The sequence below is a fragment of the Nerophis lumbriciformis genome, linkage group LG01, assembly GCF_033978685.3.
Source record: "Nerophis lumbriciformis linkage group LG01, RoL_Nlum_v2.1, whole genome shotgun sequence".
Lineage (NCBI taxonomy): Eukaryota > Metazoa > Chordata > Actinopteri > Syngnathiformes > Syngnathidae > Nerophis > Nerophis lumbriciformis.
In genome coordinates, this window is record NC_084548.2 from 49,623,184 (window position 1) to 49,645,000 (window position 21,817).

Consider the following 21,817-nt stretch of genomic DNA (forward strand, 5'->3'; position numbering starts at 1 on the left):
TCTCATCACTCAGGGCGTGGAAGGACCACTCCGCTTTTCCTTATTTTTTTAATCCAAGGGCTCTAATGAGTGGCATACATAAATTCGGCCTCACGGCATTTAGCCTCTTTACTTTCCATGCTTGATTCATTCACAAGAATTGAAGACCCCTAAAACGTACACAACATACCTGCCTCATTGTATTACCCATACAACTGCTAAATGGGGTCATATTATGCAAAAATACCTTTTCGTCCATGTTGACACTTATTTTTGTATATTTGGGATCCCCATAAATCACAAAAATTTGAATTCAAACCACAGAGACATGGCCAAGATATTTATAAAACAATTGCAGCTTGTTCCAGACGAGCCGTTTGGAATTTGAGAATATTGTCACAAAATATTTCCAGCAGATATCTCTTTTAAGGATAAAAGTTTACCCTCAGATCTCAGTGCGAGTTCACCATTTTTATTTTCCCCTGCGGCTGTTTTAGTTCAAACAAAAAAAATGTCCACTGTGCGACCCAATGACTGAAAATGCTCAGTTATTGGTTGTATTAACTTGAACAGGTCACTACACAAACAAAGTCTCTGGTTAACTTTTGCATTTTGTGACAAAGTACCAACTCAGAGTGTCTGAAGCGGGGCCCAGCGAGAACTGCGGCTGGATTTGAAGCACAGAGACAGGCTAAGATATCCCCGCCTTGGTTGGAAGACAATAAACTGACTCATTTACCCGAAACTACATTTAATCGTGGAGCCAGTTCCTTCAATTTATGGTGATGGTGGATAAAATGAAACGGTAAGTACAGTAACAGTAAATGAACAAATGTAATAATATGTTAGCGATGTAGCATTGTAAGCTAAGGATAACCAACCTATATTAAGATGTGATAGACTAGCTACTTGTAATACTATATTCCTGTATGGATGTACGTAATCGTCTCAAATAGGTAGACGGGTGTTAACAAGGAGCCTGTATACTTAAAGCTCTACGGACTGAAATAAATAATAAAATAACATTTGAGATGCCTATATCTCTTTGGTTCTGAAGTTGCTTAAATTTTTCTCTATCCTCTTACGGAGCAAGCCGGCTCGTATATGCACATGCATGTTTAAATCATCCGCTGTTGCCATTTCTAATAAAAAGTAGCGTATAGTTCCTACTTATATTTGTCAGTAGACTCGATACGGAAGTGTGTGGCTAAAAACTGCAACATGGCTGACGGGGTGGAGATGCAGTTGCAGGAGCCAAGGCCTGAAGGAGGGCTTTGGCACTTAAATAAGACTGCCAAAAAACATTTTGAAGAGACAGTCAGAAAGCGGCTTGAAGATGCTCTGTAAAACTAAATGTTTGGAGCATTTTCACCATTACATGTAAAATAGACTTCAAGGAAGTGTTTTAGATGTACCGTAAATTTCGGACTATCAGCCACTACTTTTTTCCTACGCTTTAAACCCTTTGGCTAATAATACGGTGCGGCTAATTCATGGATTTTTTCTACGCTGACGGCCATAATTCCAACACTTAAAATAAAAACAAGCAAAGACACTGAAAAAGGTGTGTTAATGTTTGTGCTATGGCTAGGCCTGGGCAGATATTCGATAAATAAATAAAGTTGGTTACTTTTCCAGTGTCGGTAACCGCCATATGCATGCGGACCGCAGCAACTGCGGGCGTTTGTACAACCTGCACATAAACGTCAATAATGATAACCGCTGTAAAACTCAGTAGTACTACCGTATTAAAATAAAGTGATCGAAAAACCATGATTGATAACTGCACTTTGATAAACATATGGTAGGACGTGTTTTAGCTTGCTGAAACCTAATTTGTATTTATTATTAAATATTCAAAAACGTTCACACATTAAGATGGAAGAAGATACATGTATTTAAACACATAAATACAAAGATTATGGCTCTTATGAAGCTATAACAATTTGTGATGTTTCCTCTGCCAAGAAAGTATATTGTGTGTCTTTAGTTTTAGTTATAATAAAAATAAAAATCCATCCATCCATTTTCTACCGCTCGTCCCAACTTGGTTAAACGATTTTAGTTTGCCCATCCATCCATCTTCTTCCGCTTATCCGAGGTCGGGTTGCGGGGGCAGCAGCCTAAGCAGGGAAGCCCAGACTTTCCTCTCCCCAGCCACTTCGTCCAGCTCTTCCCGGGGGATCCCGAGGCGTTCCCAGGCCAGCCGGGAGACATAGTCTTCCCAACGTGTCCTGGGTCTTCCCCGTGGCCTCCTACCGGTTGGACGCGCCCTAAACTCCTCTCTAGGGAGGCGTTCGGGTGGCATCCTGACCAAATGCCCGAACCACCTCATCTGGCTCCTTAATTTTTAAACACATTCAACATTACCATGAAAATAAAGGTAACTGTGATAATTTTGGTCAAAATAACTTTATTTAGCTACAGTATATTATTGCTTGTTTTAGTTGAGTACCTGGATATGTGAACGTCCCCCAGCACGTCCTTAAAAGAGAAATAACCTATTTTATTGCTTTTGGTTGTGATTTTTCTTCAAGTGGAACATTTTGCTAACAGACAGAGTATATTTCCTTTTTATTATTATTTTGTTGTATTTAACTTTTAAAAGTTTACATTCTGATCACAATGTATATGATAAGTGTTTAATGCAATTAAAAGTGTATACTTGCATTATTATCATGTACTACCAATAAATCAGTGGTTAATTTGGTGTCAAAATAATGTTGACAATAATATTGTTTATCGACAATAATTTGAATGTTAATAATTTTCAAGCAAAATTTGTTATCTACCCAGGCCTTGCTATGGCACCATCTTTTGGACGAGTTTGCTCACTGCAGGTGCCATGCTGTTAAGAGCTTTCAACCGAAAGTAGAATTGCGGTTCCATCATCTAGTTGTTCATAGTATTTGTTTTTTTCATTCATCACTCCAAGCAATGTTTGTAAGTTTTACAATATAACTAAAACAATTCTTAATTACTAAACCGTCCCATTTATGATGTCTGTAGGAGTGTTGTCATCCATATTTGTGCGTGCTGTCGTAATGTAATTAAGCTAGCAACTTTAGTATTTGCGAATATGCTAACACGTTTACGAGTGTCTTTGTTAGTATTATTAACCTACAATGGCATTCTTTTTGTATTGTTTCAGTTTCGTAAATTTATTTTCAGTATTTCTTTTCAATTTTGTTTATCTGATTGGAAAGCTATCATCCGTAGCTAGTAGGTCCATGACGATGACGTCTGTTTTGTTTGATCAGTCGTTCTACTGCCGTGTTACAGACGCCATTTGGAAACAATTAAGGTACAGTATGTAAATAAACATTTACAAAATCTTTTTGTGTATATTACTCATTTCACAATGTATATAGCTGTGGCTCACTAGTCCGGCAAATACAGTATTTCAAAAATCATAATATGAGAAGACTAAATGAATGAACATTTTCTACTATTTCTGTTGTAAATCTCTGACGCAATATATATATATATATTTTTCTTAATGCAATTAACATTCACCTGAGACCCATTTTGGGTTAGAATGTTATTAATTGGTCGCTTTTTACGTCTTCAGATAATGCTGAAGGTTGGTATAGTGACTTGTGCTGGTTACTACAACTAGTAAGTTACAAAGCACTTTATGTTATGTGCTCTCACTGTGGGCATATTTTTGATGAAACTAAAAACACTAAGTTGAATAAAAATAGTATTAACTGGAAAACATTTACCATGTGTGGAGATATCCACTGATGTAACATGTGTCGCAAATCTCAAATGGTTCATTTAGAACAAGGCACAATTGTTTTGTAAATTGCTCTGCAACGTCTAAATGGTTTGAATTCAAATTTCCAGCACCTATGGGGATCACAAATACAGGTGCCAGCAACTAAGAAAAATGGGTTTTGCATGAGACAACCACTTTAAGGCAGAGGGAGTATGCGGTTTATGTCACACTACAACTGGTTGGCATTGCCAGCAGTAAGTTGAGTCTGTTCTCTGTAAACACTGGCCTCAGCAAAGGTTGCCCTTTGTCACCGGTTCTGTTCATTATTTTCATGGACAGAATTTTTAGCTACAGCTAAGGTGAAGGCGACGGTGAGGGTGTCCAGTTTGGCGGCCTGAGGAACCTGTCTCTGATATTTGCAGCTGATCTGGTCCTGATGTTTACAGGGGTGGTTCGCTGAGTGTGAAGTTTCTGGCATGAGACTCAGGACCTTCAAATCTGAGATGGTACCCTTAAGGTTGGGAGTGAAGTGTTGCACCAAGTGGAAGAGTTCAAATAACTTGGTGTCTTGTCTACAAGTGAGGGAAGGCTGCGCGTGAGATCGACAGGGGTTTGCAGTGATCTGGTCGCTGTATGAAAGGCAAGCTGGACCAGAAGGCAAAGCACTTGATTTACTGGTGGATCTATGTTCCTACCCTCACCTATGGTCACATGCTTCAGGTATACACTGATACAAGCGGATACATGCAGCGAAAATAAGTCTGCTCCTTAGGGTAAATGGATTCATCAAGAGAGCTTGGTCATCAGAGAGTCTGGGCATGGCAGAGACTCCAGGGTAGACCTCTGTGTCCTCCTGTGGAAGTGTAAAAATAGTCAGAAACCAGGAAGACTGAGCTTCCCTACTGAGACTGCTGCCCTGCAACCTAGATCTGGATTAGCAAAATAAAATGGATGGATTAATGGACAGTTCACATGCCAACCTTTTATGCAGGTAGCGTGGGTTCAGTCCTTACTCAGTGACAGTGTAAATGGTTGTTTGTATGTGCCCTGTGACTAACTGTCGACCAGTCCAGGCTGTACCCCACCTCTTTCTCTAAACCACCTTGCTTAGGCTCCAACACACTTCACCTGTGGCCCTAAATGTAAAGTTTGACTCAGATTTTAAATTCGAAAAACAAATCAGCAGCGTCGTTCAAAAAAGCTTTTATCAATTACGCCAAATAGCGAAAGTGAAACCGCTTCTATCAAGACATGATCTTGAGAAATTAATCCACGCTTTTATCTCGACTCGTCTTGACTACTGCAATGCCCTGTATGTTGGCATTAGCCAGGCCTCCCTCGCCCGCCTGCAGCTCGTGCAGAACTCTGCTGCTCGTCTGCTAACACAGACCCGCAGACGTGAGCACATCACCCCTATTTTAGCGTCCCTTCACTGGCTCCCTGTGCGTTACCGAATACATTTTAAACTCCTTTTATTTGTTTTTAAATGTCTAAACAACCTCGCGCCAACCTATCTCTCCGACCTCCTTCAGCCTTACTGCCCCACCCGATCCTTAAGATCAGCCGATCAGCTGCTGTTGACGGTCCCTGACACAAGGCTGAAGCTTAGAGGTGACAGAGCTTTCGCCGTTGCTGCTCCCAAGCTCTGGAACGACCTACCCCTGAGTGTTAGACAAGCCTCCTCTCTTCCTGTTTTTAAATCTCTCTTAAAAACATACTTTTATTCCATGGCTTTTAACACTGAGTGATATCCATCCTGCAATGGCGCCCCATAATACACCTGCTGTGATCCTGTTTTTATGTTTTTATGTTTTTATTAATTCTATTTTAATTATTTATTTTTTTATCGTGTTCTGTTTGTGTTGTGTTGTGTTTGCTCGGTACTCGTTTTATCTTTTAACCTGTTCATTGTACAGCACTTTGGCTACCCCTGTGGTAAATTTTAAATGTGCTCTATAAATAAAGTTGATTTGATTTGATTTGATAAATGGTAAAATAACAACTACTGAAAATGATTTTAATTTAGGCTTTCTAAGTCAAAATTCAGGAAAAGGTGAAATAGCAGGAAAACTTAAAAGAAAAAGCACATAAGCTGAAATTTACTACCCTGACAGAAGAAACATGGACAACAGGAGGGAACCAACATATACCAAAAATTAAATAACACAACATAACATATACCCAGTTTAGCACTTCGGGGAAAAGACTGTTGGACTCATCACTAGTCCAGCAGCGCTGTCACAACAGGGCGTGAATACATTAATTTAATACATAATTGGCTCTCAAACTTTTTTCACCAAGTACCACCACAGAAAGAACTTGGCTTTCCAAGTACCACCATATTGAGCAACACTAAAATACAGCACGGTGGAGGAGGGGTTAGTGCATCTGCCTCACAATACGAAGGTCCTGAGTAGTCTTGGGTTCAATCCCGGGCTCGGGATCTTTCTGTGTGGAGTTTGCATGTCCTCCCCATGACTGTGTGGGTTCCCTCCGGGTACTCCGGCTTCCTCCCACTTCCAAAGACATGCACCTGGGGATAAGTTGATTGGCAACACTAAATTGGCCCTAGTGTGTGGATGTGAATGTGAATATTGTCTGTCTATCTGTGTTGGGCCTGTGATGAGGTGGCGACTTGTCCAGGGTGTACTCCGCCTTCCGCCCGATTGTAGCTGAGATAGGCTCCAGCGCCCCCCGTGACCCCAAAGGGAATAAGCGGTAGAAAATGGATGGATGGATGGATAAAATACAGTAGTGCAATAGGCCTAAGTATTCATTAAAACTAGACAAAGGTTTTATTTAACAAGTATATTTCATATTTTTGGCCACTGTAATACTACACACGGTTTGAACAGTAACAATGTGCTTGATTCCTTGGCGTACCACAAGATGGAGCCCACGTACCACTAGTGGTACCCGTACCACAGTTTGAAAATCCCTGCAAAAGAACTACAAATTGAACTTATGGCTTGCAAAGCGTAGGTGTCAACTACACACACACACACACACACACACACACACACACACATACACACTCACACACACACACACACACACACACACACACACACACACACACACACACACACACACACACACACACACACACACACACACACACACACACACACACAATAAAAAAAAATTCTCAGACACAAAGCTATATCAGTAGTTCTCTGTATGACTAACGTGCATGTTGTACGTCACCAAGCCACTATGTGACCAGTCTGCCTCAGACCTGCTTAAACAGGAAACTGCTCAGCATTTACTATGTTAGAGTCAGTCACTATTCATAATAGCACATTTTGAATTGGTTCTAAAAATATCTTGGAGGTGTGAATCACAGCAGTGGAATTGACACATATGCATACAGTTTATTTTTGTCCCTGTCTATCACTGAGTGTTGAAGAGTGTATTTTCTGTGTCGGAGGTGTGTTCAACGCCAAAGAGGCCGCCATGTCTGAGGTATCCCTTTGATCCCGTCCAGAACACCTGCTTTGTGTGTGTGACTGTAAATGCTCTGAGTTTGTCAAGTATGACAACATCATCTGATGACCCAACCCAACCCAACATAGCTTGTGACCATCACTTCTAAGGGACACTTTCACTGTGGATACAAACAGGCTAGAATCATCGTATACAATGGTCTTTATCTTTGTAAGAATTGTTTTCCTGGCGCAAGCACGTGTCTCATTGCATCCTTCAAACTAAGTCAAAGCGTCTGACAACACATCGCAACACCATGTCTGAGAGCCGGCCAGTCCTTCCAGAAGCTTCTGGACTTCCAGGGCTGCTGTGTGTCAGCGGATCTAGTTACTCAACAATAAATGATCACAGATATGTTGCTCCTTGTCCACTCAAGACAATTACTCACACATTGAAGCTCATCTGTCCTCGGGGAAGAGGGATATTTTTAAAGCTTTGTGTTGAGTTGCTTACTCTCCCGACCTTTGCCGTTGGTTATTCAGTACTCAGAAATAGTCTGGTCTTTTTTGCCATTGCAGCTACCTAATACAGAATTTTAGTTATCTGAGTCATGATTACACCCATACCAATATTTGGCTGTAGATATACAAATATATTTAAAAAAAAAAAAACATTCTTTTGTGGGATGTGTTGATGCCATTGTACTGTAGGTAGAGTCTGGGCCACATGAAGTGTTCACTTCAGAATCACGTTTTCACCATGTGACTAAACTTCTACTAGCAGCTATAGTGACCCTGAGATATAGTAGGCCTAAAGACACTACAGATGTAAAATTGAATGCAAAAAGGGGATGTTTTGTCACTGTTGAGTTCCCCAGGAAATTGTCAGAGACAATTCCGCTTGCTTACAGGTAGTTGCTCTTTGTGTTGCTCAATGTGAGTTTGTTGTCATTTTTGTGTTGGAACCGTTGTTATCGTTAGTGTTATTTCTCGTAGGATTCAAGATTGCTATACATTTTTAGCTATGCATGGACTGTAATTACACTAAACTATGAAGTTAAGTAGAGGGCCACATTTTGTGGTCCTTCAAAGTGGTCGCTTTCTCAGAAACCTATATGGATGATAAAAATGGAAGGGATTTTGATCTGGAATGATGTGAAGTAAATATATCAACAGAATTAATAAGAACGGAGAGGGAGTAGCTGAGTACGTGATGAATAAATTTAACTACAAAGTGGTAAAAAATATGTCATTAGCTATTGATAATATCTTAGAATGTTTAACCATTGAAATATGTCATTCAAAAAACAAGAATATAATATTCATCTGCATATATAGATAACCTAAGTCAAACATTGATACGTTCGAGAACTGGATTAAGGCAACTTTTACTGAAATCAGTAAAACAATTACTTTCTTATCTGGTGACTTTAACATTGACCTCTTGAACCCTAACAAACACAAGTGTATAGACACAATATAGCACAAGTTTGTATCCTAAAATCACAAGGCCAAGTAAAATCTCAGGACACAGCGCCACACTTATTAATAATAATTTTACTAATGATTTTGATAATAATACCACAAATGGTCTGCTAATATCCGACATCAGTGATCATCTCTCTCCCAGTTTTCACAATCTATGATGAAAACTACAAGAAGAGGAAAATTGACGACAAAAAGACATTTCGAAGAATATGCACAGGGCAAAGTTTTACAGCTTTCAAGAATGATCTGAGGGATCAAAGTTGGTACAGTGTAGACTGTGAAAATGATGTAGATGATGCATTTGGAAATGTTTTTAATACTTTCACAATGCTTTATGACAAACATTGTCCATTGAAACAACTTAGTAAGAAGCAAAAGAAAAACAACCAACCGTAGATGACAAAAGGACTGAAATATGCTTGCAATAAGAAGAATACATTAAATAGAACATTTATAACACCAAGATCTACAGAGGTAAAAAACAAGTACAAAACTTACAAGAACAAGCTAACTGGCATACTACGAACATGTAGGACAGAATATTACAGTCAATTATTAGACCGGAACAAAAACAATATGAGAGCAACATGGGGCATCCTAAATAGCATTATTAAAAATGGTGCTAAGAAGGATAGTCCTAAATACTTCTCAGACGAACCAGTAAAAAATGACATAAAGAACAAAGTAGTTGAAAGCTTATATAAGTAGCTACTTTATGAACATTGGACCTAATCTGGAGGGAGAGATTCCAGATCCTGTGTCAGTTGAGGACTTGAATGACACTATAGACAGAAAACCCAATTTGATGTTCCTTAAAGGAGTGACAAAAGAGGAAATAATCAATATTGTGGAAAAAAAATTCAATCCAAGACCTCAACTGAATGTAACGAAATGGATATGGAATAAATAAAAAAGGTTATCAAATAGATTTCAGTACATTTAACATGTATCAGCAACCTATCATTTCAAACAGGCACATTCAGGCAAAAACAAGCGAAATGGAATCATCAAAAGTTGTACCAATTTATAAGACAAGAGACAAACACCAGTTTATAAATAACAGACCTGTTTCTCTACTTCCACCATTTTCTAAAATGATTGAAAAACTGTTTAACAACACATTGGACAATATCTTGAATAAAAATGAAGCACTCACAGACAACCAATACGGATACAGAGCCAACTTTTCAACATCAATGGCATTAATCGAAATAACGGAAGCGATCACTAATGCCATAGATAGTAAAAAATGTGCTGTTGCAGTGTTTATGGATTTAACAAAAGCATTTGACACAATTAATCATAATATCTTAATAAATAAATTAGAACAGTATGGCATCAGAACTGGGTAAGAAGCTACTTAACCAACAGGAAGCAATACGTGAAGATAGGCGAACACACTTCTACAGAGCTGACAATATCTTCTAGCGTACCTCAGGGATCAATACTGGATCCAAAATTGTTCAATCTTCATATAAACAATATTTGTAAAGTTACAAAGGACTTAAAGTTAGTATTTTTGCTGATGATACAACTGCCTTTTGTTCAGGAGAGAACGCACAAAAGCTAATACAAATAATAGTAGAAGAAATGAACAAATTAAAAAGATGGTTTGACAAAAACAGACTATCTTTGAATCTCAGTAAAACTAAAATAAGTCAAACACAAATACAGGTAGACCTAGTAGATATTGAAAGAGTAAAAGAAAACACATGTTTGGGTGTAAAAACAGATGATAAAATGAACTGGAAATATATACAACATAAAGTAGCAAGAAACACGTCAATAATGAATAAAGCAAAATATGTTCTGGACCAAAAATCCCTCCATATTCTTTACTGCTCACTAGTGTTACCATATCTGAGTTGTTATGTAGAAATATGGGGAAATAATTATAATTGCATGCTTTATTCATTAACAGTGTTACAAAAAAGATCAGTTACAATATTACACAATGTTGCATATGGAGAACATACAAACACTTTATTTATTGAATTAAACATATTTATAGTCAAAGACTTGGTGCATTTGCAAACAGCTAAAATTATGTACAAAGCAAACTATAACCTGCTCCCCAAGAATGTACAACACTTCTTCTCAACAAAAGAAGAGAAATTTAACCTTAGAGGAAAATCTCATTTAAATCATTTGTACGCACGTACAACACTTAAGACCATTAACAAATAAGTATGTGAAATTAAATTACGGAATGGGTTAGCAATGACCATCAAACAATGTACTGATATGGTTTAGTTTTTAAGAGACTGTTCAAACTAAAATTGTTCACAAAGTACAACGAAGACGAATTATGATAAACATTTTAAACCTTTAAAAAAAAAAATTATACTCTCATTACTTCCTCTCCATGAGTTACTTAACTATTTAATAATGACAACTTTAATTATTGTGTATGTTTACATGTCTAATATTTATTTATGTATTTTATTATTTGTTTACTTACTTAGTGCATATTTATTTATTACTCATTTATTTATTATTTTATTTTTTCATTTATTATTTATTATTTTACAGAGAACAAAGAAATGGGATAAAACTGCTATGATATGAAAAGCAGTAGGATTAAATAAGCTCTGCTTCTAACTACTCCTTTTCAGACATGCTGTAATGAAACAACTGGAAATATGTGATGCATTACATTGTAATTGCATGTTGGAAATAAACTGAAACTGACTAACTAATGAACTAACTAACTAGTTTGAGACCCCTGTTGTATCTTATACTGTATTTAAAAAAAAAAGAAGCCTTTTTTAATATGTGTATGTGAATGTATTACCAATTAGTAATCAGTTAAAAATCCAAATAATGATGAAACATCAATAATAGTATTGGACCATTATTAATTATAGCAACAATATTTGTAATACCAAACAGAATAACACTGCTAGGACCTCCAAAAAGTGCAAATATCATCAACAAAGTCACCAAAAAAGAGGTGCTCTTTTAAATTAGGACCCAAAATCAACAAAACAACAATAAAGCAAATAAAACGTATTTTTTGGTTAAAATAACTTCAATATTTATGAAATATCTTAATGAACCTTTACTCAGCCTCAACACATTTCAGGCATCCGGCCTTCATCAGGAGGACACAAAATTGTTAAGTAAAGATTCATTAAGTTACGTCATAAATATTAAAAGCATTTAAATTGAAGAAGAGAGTGCTTTGACTTTTGTGTAGTTGTGTTAATATGTGTGATGTTTTCCCACAACATGCGACACATATTACACTGGGTAACTGGGCAAAATGTCCACGAACGCTAAAGAATCCCAAACATATCTGACTTATTAGTAGAACAATCCCCAATAACCTGAACATTTTCACTGCAATATTTTAGATTAAGCTCCTTCTGCTGAATCTGGTTGGTCACAATGCAAGTGGACTGTAACATCAACATGTGAAACAATATACTTATCTTGAATGCTTATCTATTTTTAATGGGGTGACAAAGAGGCCATCTGTCCGCTCTGCATTTTTTCACGAAATTGAAGGTTGCATATGTTTTTAATAATCAAAAAAGTTTTCGATTTTGGTCATTTTACTGCAGTATTTGGTCATGGAGTGCATGGAAGCCTCCGAAACTTTTCCTGCATTTTTTTCCCCCATTCATATACAAAACTTTAATAGCTACATCTCTAAAATAGAAACATGTATTATGTATCATTGTCAACTCATTCTCATTTACACTCATCTTCACCTTCATTATATACACCTGCACAGCATTTTTTTGCTTATCTCTTTTCCTGTCAGGGTCACAAGGAACCAATGGCTTGATTTGTATTTACCTAAGTTTGTACGCAAGATGCCATTTTCAATGCATTTATCTGGGCTTGGGACAAGCTCTGGTCATTTGCAACAGCTGGGTCTCTGTAAAGCCTCAATAAAGATAGTAACGTTGATTCTGTCCACATAGGTCAGAACCATGCACCAAATCTGAAAGGGACAAATACTTGTCCATTAATATCTCTGGAGGTCCCCCAATATTTGGTCCTGTTAGGATGTCTTGATTTTTGTTTTGACTCATGTCTATTTGAATACCCTGATAAGCTATCTATAAATTAAATGTTGTATTTGTATTATTAACATGTGTGAGTCAGTCCTTTGCTGGCATCGCTGCAGGTGCCAATGGACCAGAATACACTCTGAGATCATCTCTGGGCTGCCTGACTGAGGACAACCCTTGCTTAAATAATCCCATAGGGCGGAATGGCACCTTTCTGGGTCATTCGTCCAGTGCCAAAGTTAGTAGCACCACCACCTTTCTATTCTGTAACTTCTATTTTAGGAATTAGCGATTAGACAATGGGTGTCCAAACATCATCCAACAAGGGCAGCATACTAAAAAGTAAAAGCGGACTGGGGTTATTTCAGATAGTTTTCTACTTTATAAAGAAATCTGGAAAAAAGGCTAAAAACACATCAAATATTCATGATGAGTGGAACAATACTGATGCATTAATGCCTTTTGAAACACAAGGAGTGATACTGTGTACCTCGATAAATGCCACTTTAAGAAAACATCATGTGACCGATACAGCTTCTGTGTCATTTGATCGCGAAGCGCCAAACTGTGTTTATCAGGAAGCTTATTTTGACTCATAAGTGACAGCTCATACTGAATGAAGTCAGTTTTTGTCCCCATGATCGATCTAAATGGAACTAAGAAAGAGGAAACATTCCAAAGTGTGGTATCATTTTGATCTTACTGCGCCAAATAAACTACATGTTCTTCTTTCTCTGTTTACTATTTGGCTCATTGAGCAAAATCATATTCCTCTCTGCACAACTATTTGTTAAAAAACATAACATGATATTGGTTAACTATTTATTTCAAATTGTAGGTCAAATGTAATGACCTGTTTATTCCACAGACAGCGGATGATAATTATGAAACACTCACACAGTAGAGCAGTGTCAATACAGCTACTTAGTGTGCCACAGACTCACTGTGGTTTCATTTACTCATCACAATTATATATACTGTATATATATATATATATATATATATATATATATATATATATATATATATATATATATATATATATATATATGGGACATATAACATACTTTTGTAGATTAATTGGGAATAGATCATAAATAGAACAGAATAAATAGAAAAATAAAAATAGATGTTGATCCTGTTGTGCAAATAGAATGTACAAAACAATTAGAGTAAACCAAACCAAAGACCGTATTTTTCGGCGAAGAGGCGCACTTAAAAACATTTCAGTTCCTCAAAAATCGACAGCGTGCCTGATAACCCGGTGCACCTAATATACATATTAATTCTGGTTGTGCTTACCGACCTCGAAACAATTTTATTTGGTATATGGTGTAATGATAAGTGTGACCAGTAGATGGCAATCGCACATAAGAGATACCAGAGTTAAGTATAACGAGAGTATGGCCAACTCGGTTTCAGTTATCTCCTCAAAGATTGGTCAAAAGGCACTCACGCGACTACAGGAGACAGTGATGGGCAGTAACAAGCTACATGTAGCTAAACTACGTAGCTTAACTACATTTTCCAGTAGCTTGGAGGTAGCTTAGCTACTTTTAGACCCATGTAGCTAGGTAGCTTACATCAAAGCTACAAGCTAAAAAGAGAGAAAATGAACTGCGAATTCAGGCCAAAAAAATAAAAAATGGAGAAAATACAATGACCTGGATGAATGAGAACATACTGAGAAAATCCATGATGATTGTCACAATTGGCTAAGGTTATTACGGACTGGCCAATCTGAGGCAAGATAAGGCGAGTCGTCGAAACTATTAAAGCAAAATCGTGACACGCACTCATGTCACATGACAACGAGGGAGTCGGCGACAAAGGGACTCAAAAAAAAAAAAAAAACATCCTTGAAAATGGCAGAGGAATTAGATTTTTCCTTTAGTGATGAAGACGACGTCCAAGAAACCCACAGTAATTCGTTTCCTTGGCCATATTTAGACAAATGTATGCGTTTAGAGAAGACAATGCCCAAACTTTAGTTTTTAGTTGTTTACTTTGTAAACCAAAATCATAACTGCTCTCTTCATCTAAGACGTCCAACACAAAGTTAGAAACACACATTAAGGTGAGTTGAGTTCATGAAATGTTTTACTGCACATAACCATTACCAACTGTTCCCAAACAACACACAAGTCATTGTTTTTTTAGTCAAAATATAGATAGATGCTGTTTTTTATACTGTAAAATGAATAACATAGGGGTGGGCAAAGAAAAGGCAAACTAAATAAATACATACAGTAGGGTGCGGGGACCTCTAAAGGTAGGATGTCCCCAGCTAAATGACAGATAGTTAATAGTAATGGACCATTATTGGGTCCATTTGTACACTCTCAGTTACATTAACATTGATATTATACATGTGGGCCAATGTTCCCTCTTAGGTGCGCGCCTGTGCAATTGCGCACTGCTCAAGCGTCCTAAAAAATAAGCGCATAACAATTTTCGACACACGGACACGACAGAGAAAACAGTTTTCGTCATCATTGTTCAAATATTGTAACGTCTGTCGAGACGCTTTGAGGACATGAATTCCATCCATCACTTTACTGAGCAAAACTCTTTATTGTCGGCCATAAACACATCACCAAAACATTAGTAAAAAAAAATATATCTAGCAAAACTGGTAATTTTCTGCAGTACAAACCAGACCAAAAACAACTTTGTTGTATCAACAGCAGCCGCTCGCTTTTTCTCACTTGCGCCAACACATGCACATATGGCACTTAGCCAGTGATGCGTTTACAGCCACACAAAAAGTCGGACAACTCCAACACCACACATAAAGTGTAATTCCAGGTCGTTACACTATGATTTACCAATCAAATGTGTGCTTATTCTAGTGTCATTTATTAGGAATCTTAATTTATAAATATTAATCATGAAATGCTGTAAGTATATTAAATAAATACTAATAAAAATATATTTTTTACAAACAGGAAGTTGCAGGAATGTACACATGATCCCCTGCTTACATCTCATTGTGCAACATGTGAATGTTTTAATGGGAACTAAATGCAATGTCTGAAAGGGGTACAAATTATTTCCAAAGCAGGACCTCCACCCAGACAAACAATACAAATACACAGTTCATGAAAAACAATATTTTTTGTTATTGTCATTGTAAGTGGGCCTAAACACTTGTATTAGAAAATAACCTCATGGAAATGACTGCTGTCATTTGATTATAATAATAACAGAATGTTGTCTGTCTATCTGTGTTGGCCCTGCGATGAGATGGGGACTTGTCCAGGGTGTACCCCGCCTTCCGCCCGAATGCAGCTGAGAAAGGCTCCAGCACCCCCCGCAATCCCGAAAGGGACAAGCGGTAGAAAATGGATGGATGGATGGAGATTTAACTTGTTATTTAGTCAGGTTTGGGACAGGTGTGCTGCTGGTGTAGCCACAGTGTGCGCGTCTGATGTTGCTCACATGGGCTCCACTGAATGCTCAGGGAGTTTTTGCGTTTGCTCACACACATGAAAAATTAGAGGGAACATTGATGTGGGCCCATACATATAAATGCTGTTAAAGCCACCGAATACAGCGTCTTGTGCGAGGTAAACACACGACACAACGTCTGGGTTTTGTTCAGGAGATGACACACAGAAGCTAATATAGATAACAACTGAAAAAACGTAATCAATTAAAGAGATGGTTTGACAAAAACAGACTATATTTCAATCTCAGTAATACACAAATGTCACAATTTCTCTGTGATTGTTGGTCCAAAGCTGATGAAGATGTTGGCACAATGAGGGTAATAAGTTATTTTTTGATTGTTCTGTTCATTTTTTTTTACGTTTATTGCGCCGTCGGGTGTGTATCAGAGTGCCTGCTGGTCACGAAACACTGCAGTAATGTAGTAGCAGAGTGTATCAAATACGTCCGCAAAATTATACCTTGACACAACAAAAGCATGTTTATTTGTAAGTTTATGAGCTGGAATATGTTCAAAACTATATTTAGACTTAATATTTTGGTTTATTTTGTCAGAAAAACTAACGTCAAAGCAATTGCAATTGCATCTTCAGTAGCAGTCATGGTGCCTGTTGCTTAGTTGGCCATGCTCTCTTTATACTCTTTATACAAGTTGACACCGGTTCAATAAATGGCACTAGCAAGTACCCGTAAGCAAGCAACACAAAAACTTTAATGTTACATTGAGGATATAGAACATTACATACGGCCAGTGTTCGTAACAACGGCACTATATAATAACGGCATTAGTAAGGCCGTTACTTTTACTAGTAACGAGTAATCTAATTAGTTACTTTTAGATCCACTACAACGCCATTAGCGATAGCTTGATGTATTGTGGCACGCTACTTTTGATGTGGTTTTATGTCGACATCAAGACAGCATCATAAGTGCAGCAAGTTCATTGCAAGAAATATCTTTTTACTAGTGAAAGCAACAAGCAGCACCAAAATGAACTTAATATCAAATAGGAAAAGGCATCATCACACTGTGACACAGCAGACAAAATACGCACACATACACGATGGGAATAACGAACAACAAATAAATTATAGAAGTGACAAACTTGCCAGCCAATATACATTCCATTTGTTGACAAGAAGATATGACAGCCATCAAAGCACATTCAATCTCTTTGTTAGGCAAAGGTAACACAATCCGCTATAAAGATTCAGAGGAGCTGGCGTCAAAGCCGATAAAGTGCGCCGCTAACTGCTAAAGCTAAGAAACACAGCTCAGTTGAAACCCTCGATGAGGTGACACATCACTAGGCAACAGGCCCTGCCTTTTAAAATCACAGACTCCGCAAACTGTGCTCTTATATTAAACATCTCTCAAATGCATATGCCAGATATTTTAAGTTTTTTTTTTAAAGTAATGTATAAATTACTTTTCCTAATAATTAATTACATTTATTAAAGAGTAATTCTGTTAGTAATTCAATTACTTTTTTGGTAAAGTAACAAGTAACTACAATTAATAATTTTTTTAAAGTAATTTTCAGAACACTGCATGTGGCGCTCAAAAACCTGCCAAAATGGTTTAGTAAATCTCTGGTAAGCTACAAAGCCGCACTGCTTGATAGAACGCGGAGCATTACGGCTACCGTAGTCAGACGTACTGTGCTTCTACATATGGGTATTATCATGGTGTGCGTACGAGGACCCCAAAATGGCACTTATTAGGAGACATATTATCTGGCGTTTTGTTTGGGAACTTTTTTTACCTTTTGGTCCCTGATGATGTGTATTTGAGATCTGCGTAGTTTCCGATATTTTGCCCACGTCCGCCATTGTAATCCGCGCTGTAGTCAATAAACTCTTTCCTTTTCTCCATCCTCTTGTTGTGGGGCATGCATCCTGTGCTGTTGCCATTTCTAATACAGAACAAAAAAATCATAATATGACCCCATTAAAGCGCCTTACAATCCAGTGCGCCTTTTGTATGAAAATAGACCTGAATAGACCAACTCATTGGCAGTGCGCTTTATAATCCGGTGCGCTTTATGGTCCGGAAAATATGGTAAATAAGGGCTAGGGTTGCTATTATATTTGCTATTATTAATATCAACATTTCTGTTTTTTTGTCTCCTCTTTTTTTGTACATTTGTAGCATTGTTTAAAAAAAATAAAAAATAAATACATGTTATGGGCCGACAAAACCGCAATGGCACCCTGGGTAGGTTAACACAGGAATAAATGTGATTAGTCCAGCACTGTAATGCTGACCTTTATCCTGCCTTTACCTCATGTCGTCACCCAGTGTTTTTCTCTGAAATGATAGCCAAACTGACCTGAAGGCCTTTGAAAGTCTTATTATTGAAGAGTGAGCGTCACTCAGGCATGTGTTGCCTTTTCATTTAGCAGAAAATTGTCAGCTAAGGTGCACTTTGCAGAACTTACCTCCCATGTGCATGCGTCTGCCGCCAAGAGTGTTGGAAGAGTGTTTGTCATTCAGACTTTGCTAAATTCTAAAACAAAATGCAAATGTTAAAGGAGATTATAGCCGTTTTCTCAAGCTTTCAATTGAAATACATCAAGAAGATAAGATCATTCTAACAGTATCAATTCCAACATGGATTTCCTCATTTGTTTGCTTGTTTGTGGTTCAACTGTGTGGAAGTCTTAATCACATACAACGACAAAAGGTAAGGTACATGTGTGCATGTAGTCTCAGTTACATGGCTAGTACACATGTGGTTCATATTTATAAAATGGGGCTATTCCACTGGATGATGTGCAGCTCTATTCAATGCCCAAGTTCTTGACTATCAGCTGGGCTATGCATTGAAGGTACATGCATCACTTAAACACCCCACTATTTTTCAACAATGTCTCAGACATCCCATAACAGTGTGTTGCCCAACATAATGCTATGTTGCAAAAGGTTCAAGGTAGGTAGAAAAATATAAAAATCAACTGGCAGTTTACACATCTGTTGGTGACAGAGAGATAGTTGATATAGCTCCAGGGTTTATTTCAAGATGAGAAGCAAAGCCTGATCTTTAATCCAAAACGGGCCCTTAAGTGGTATAAGTATATACAGGCTGGTTTCATCTACCTAGGAGCGGGTCAGAGGTGGAATCATGTCCAAGAGAAAGGAGGTTTTTCGTTTTATGACATCATAAATGCCTCTTCTCTCAAAAGTGGAGCAAACAAGTGAGGGAGATTATATATTTCCCTCATACTTGGGGCACATAAACAGGCTCTGGGGACACATAATACTGCTAGAACATCAATTAAAAGTCTTTTTTTTTTTTTTTGCACAATGGGCCGACCTTTGGAAAGATTCTTATGTCGAGTTTTCACTTGTCTTGCACTTTTCTGTCTTAAAGATACTCAAAGTGCTTTGACACTGTTACCTCATCACCAACTAGTGGCAACAACTGAAGTGGTCACTATCTTTCCTAAGGATATTTCAACATGGTCACAGGGGAACTGAGGATCGAAACTCACAACAATCCGGAGGTAGACGACCACATATACTGAACAAAAATATAAACGCAACACTTTTGTTTTCGCTCCTATTTTTCACGAGTTGAACTCAAGGATCTAAAACTTTTACTATGTACACAGAAAACCTATTCCTCTCAAATATTGTTCACAAATCTGTCTAAATCTGTGTTAGTGAGCACTTCTTCGGCAAGATAATCCATCCCATCTCACAAGTGTGGCATATGGAGATGCTAATTAAACAGCATGATTATTGCACATGTGCTTTATTGGGAATCTGGGGGGGTTCAGAATCTGGTGTGACCACGCCTCACGCAGAGCAACACATCTCCTTCGCATAGAGTTGATCAGGTTGTTGATCGTGGCCTGTGGAATGTTGGTCCACTCTCCAATAGCTGTGCCAAGTTGCTGGAAATTGGCAAGAACTGGAACACGCTGTCGTATGAGCCGATCCACAGCATCCCAAACATGCTCACAGGGTGACATGTCCGTGCCAAGAACTGGGATGTTTTCAGCTCCCAGGAATTGCAACATGGGGCCATGCATTGTCATGCTACAACATGATGTGATGGTTTCGGGTGAATGGCACAACAATGGGCCTCAAGATCTCGTCACGGTATCCCAGTGCATTCAAAATACCATCCAAAAAATGCACTTGCGTTCATTGTCCATAACATACGACTGCCCATACCATAACCCCACCTCCACCATGGGCCACCTGATTCACAACGTTGACATCAGCAAACCGCTCTCCCACACGGCGCCACACACCGGATCTACCATCTGCCCTGAACCGTGAAAACCGGTTTGAGATGCTCATCGTCAGGACCTAATTTAACAAGATCTCTATGTTGTTTTAATGTCTTGTGCCTGCTGGGTAATTGCATTTATCGTTTTTCGAGACTATCGCATTTCTGACTATGAAATGAAGGCAAATGGAAAATATGACTTGTCTTGCCATGTGAGCAGAATGAAGAACAACATATTATTACTACTACTGTCACGGCCCGGGGCGGCACCCCAGTGCGCATTCATCTGTGCGCTGCGCTGGGCGGACCTCCAAGAGCACGCCAGGCGTGCGCCACTCCGTCCGCAGCAGCGGCTGCATTCAATCGGCTCAATCAGCACTCAACACACCTGTCGCTGATGAGCTTCCTGCCTTCTTAAGCCAGCGCAAACCTGCGTTCCGGGCCAGAACGTAGCAACCTGTTCCCGTACAGTAAGCCGCTCTATGCTCTCTCTCTCTCTCTGTTTTGTCCTCCGTGTTCATTGTGCGTTGTCCTGTGTCGTGTCTTCCAGCAGCATTCCTCCGTCCCCTGGTTACGAGCTGTGTGTCTTGTTTCCCCGTGTTCCCCTCTGGTTCTCTGGCTGCACCTCTTGGATCTCGACCTCCCGCCTGGACACGGACTCTTGACGCCTCGCTATTGCCCCCAACTACCTGCCTGTTCTCTGCAGCTTCGAGCCTGCCTTGCCCTTCTTGGTCTTTTGCCTCTCGCTCAACACCACCGGTAACACTCAACAGTTAATTTCCACACATAGTCGCACACATACATCGTTTGGATTATTTACTCACTTCATTTCATATTTATTTTCCAAGTGGAGGAGTTCAAGTACCTCAGAGTCTTGTTCACGAGTGAGGGAAGAGTGGATCGTGAGATCGACAGGCGGATTGGTGCGGCGTCTTCAGTAATGCGGACGCTGTATCGATCCGTTGTGGTGAAGAAGGAGCTGAGCAAGGCAAAGCTCTCAATTTACCGGTTGATCTACGTTCCCATCCTCACCTATGGTCATGAGCTTTGGATTATGACCGAAAGGACAAGATCACGGGTACGAGCTGCCAAAATGAGTTTCCTCCGCTGGGTGGCAGGGCTCTCCCTTAGAGATAGGGTGAGAAGCCCTGTCATCCGGGAGGAGCTCAAAGTAAAGCCGCTGCTCCTCCACATTGAGAGGAGCCAGATGAGGTTGTTCGGGCATCTGGTCAGGATGCCACCCGAACGCCTCCCTTGGGAGGTGTTTAGGGCACGTCCTACCGGTAGGAGGCCACGGGCAAGACCCAGGACACGTTGGGAAGACTATGTCTCCCGGCTGGCCTGGGAACGCCTCGGGTTCCCCCGAGGAGCTGGACGAAGTGGCTGGGTAGAGGGAAGTCTGGGCTTCCCTGCATAGGCTGCTGCCCCCGCGACCTGACCTCGGATAAGCGGAAGAAGATGGATAGATGGATGGATGGATGGCATTTTGTAA

The 21,817-nt window shown here is 39.0% G+C and overlaps 1 protein-coding gene across 1 annotated transcript in view; it reads right to left on the minus strand.

Annotated features, from left to right (window-relative positions):
* The window catches only part of fkbpl (FKBP prolyl isomerase like), a 66,302-nt gene that overhangs the window by 39,824 nt on the left and 4,661 nt on the right, over positions 1–21,817 (minus strand). The window lies entirely within an intron of this gene.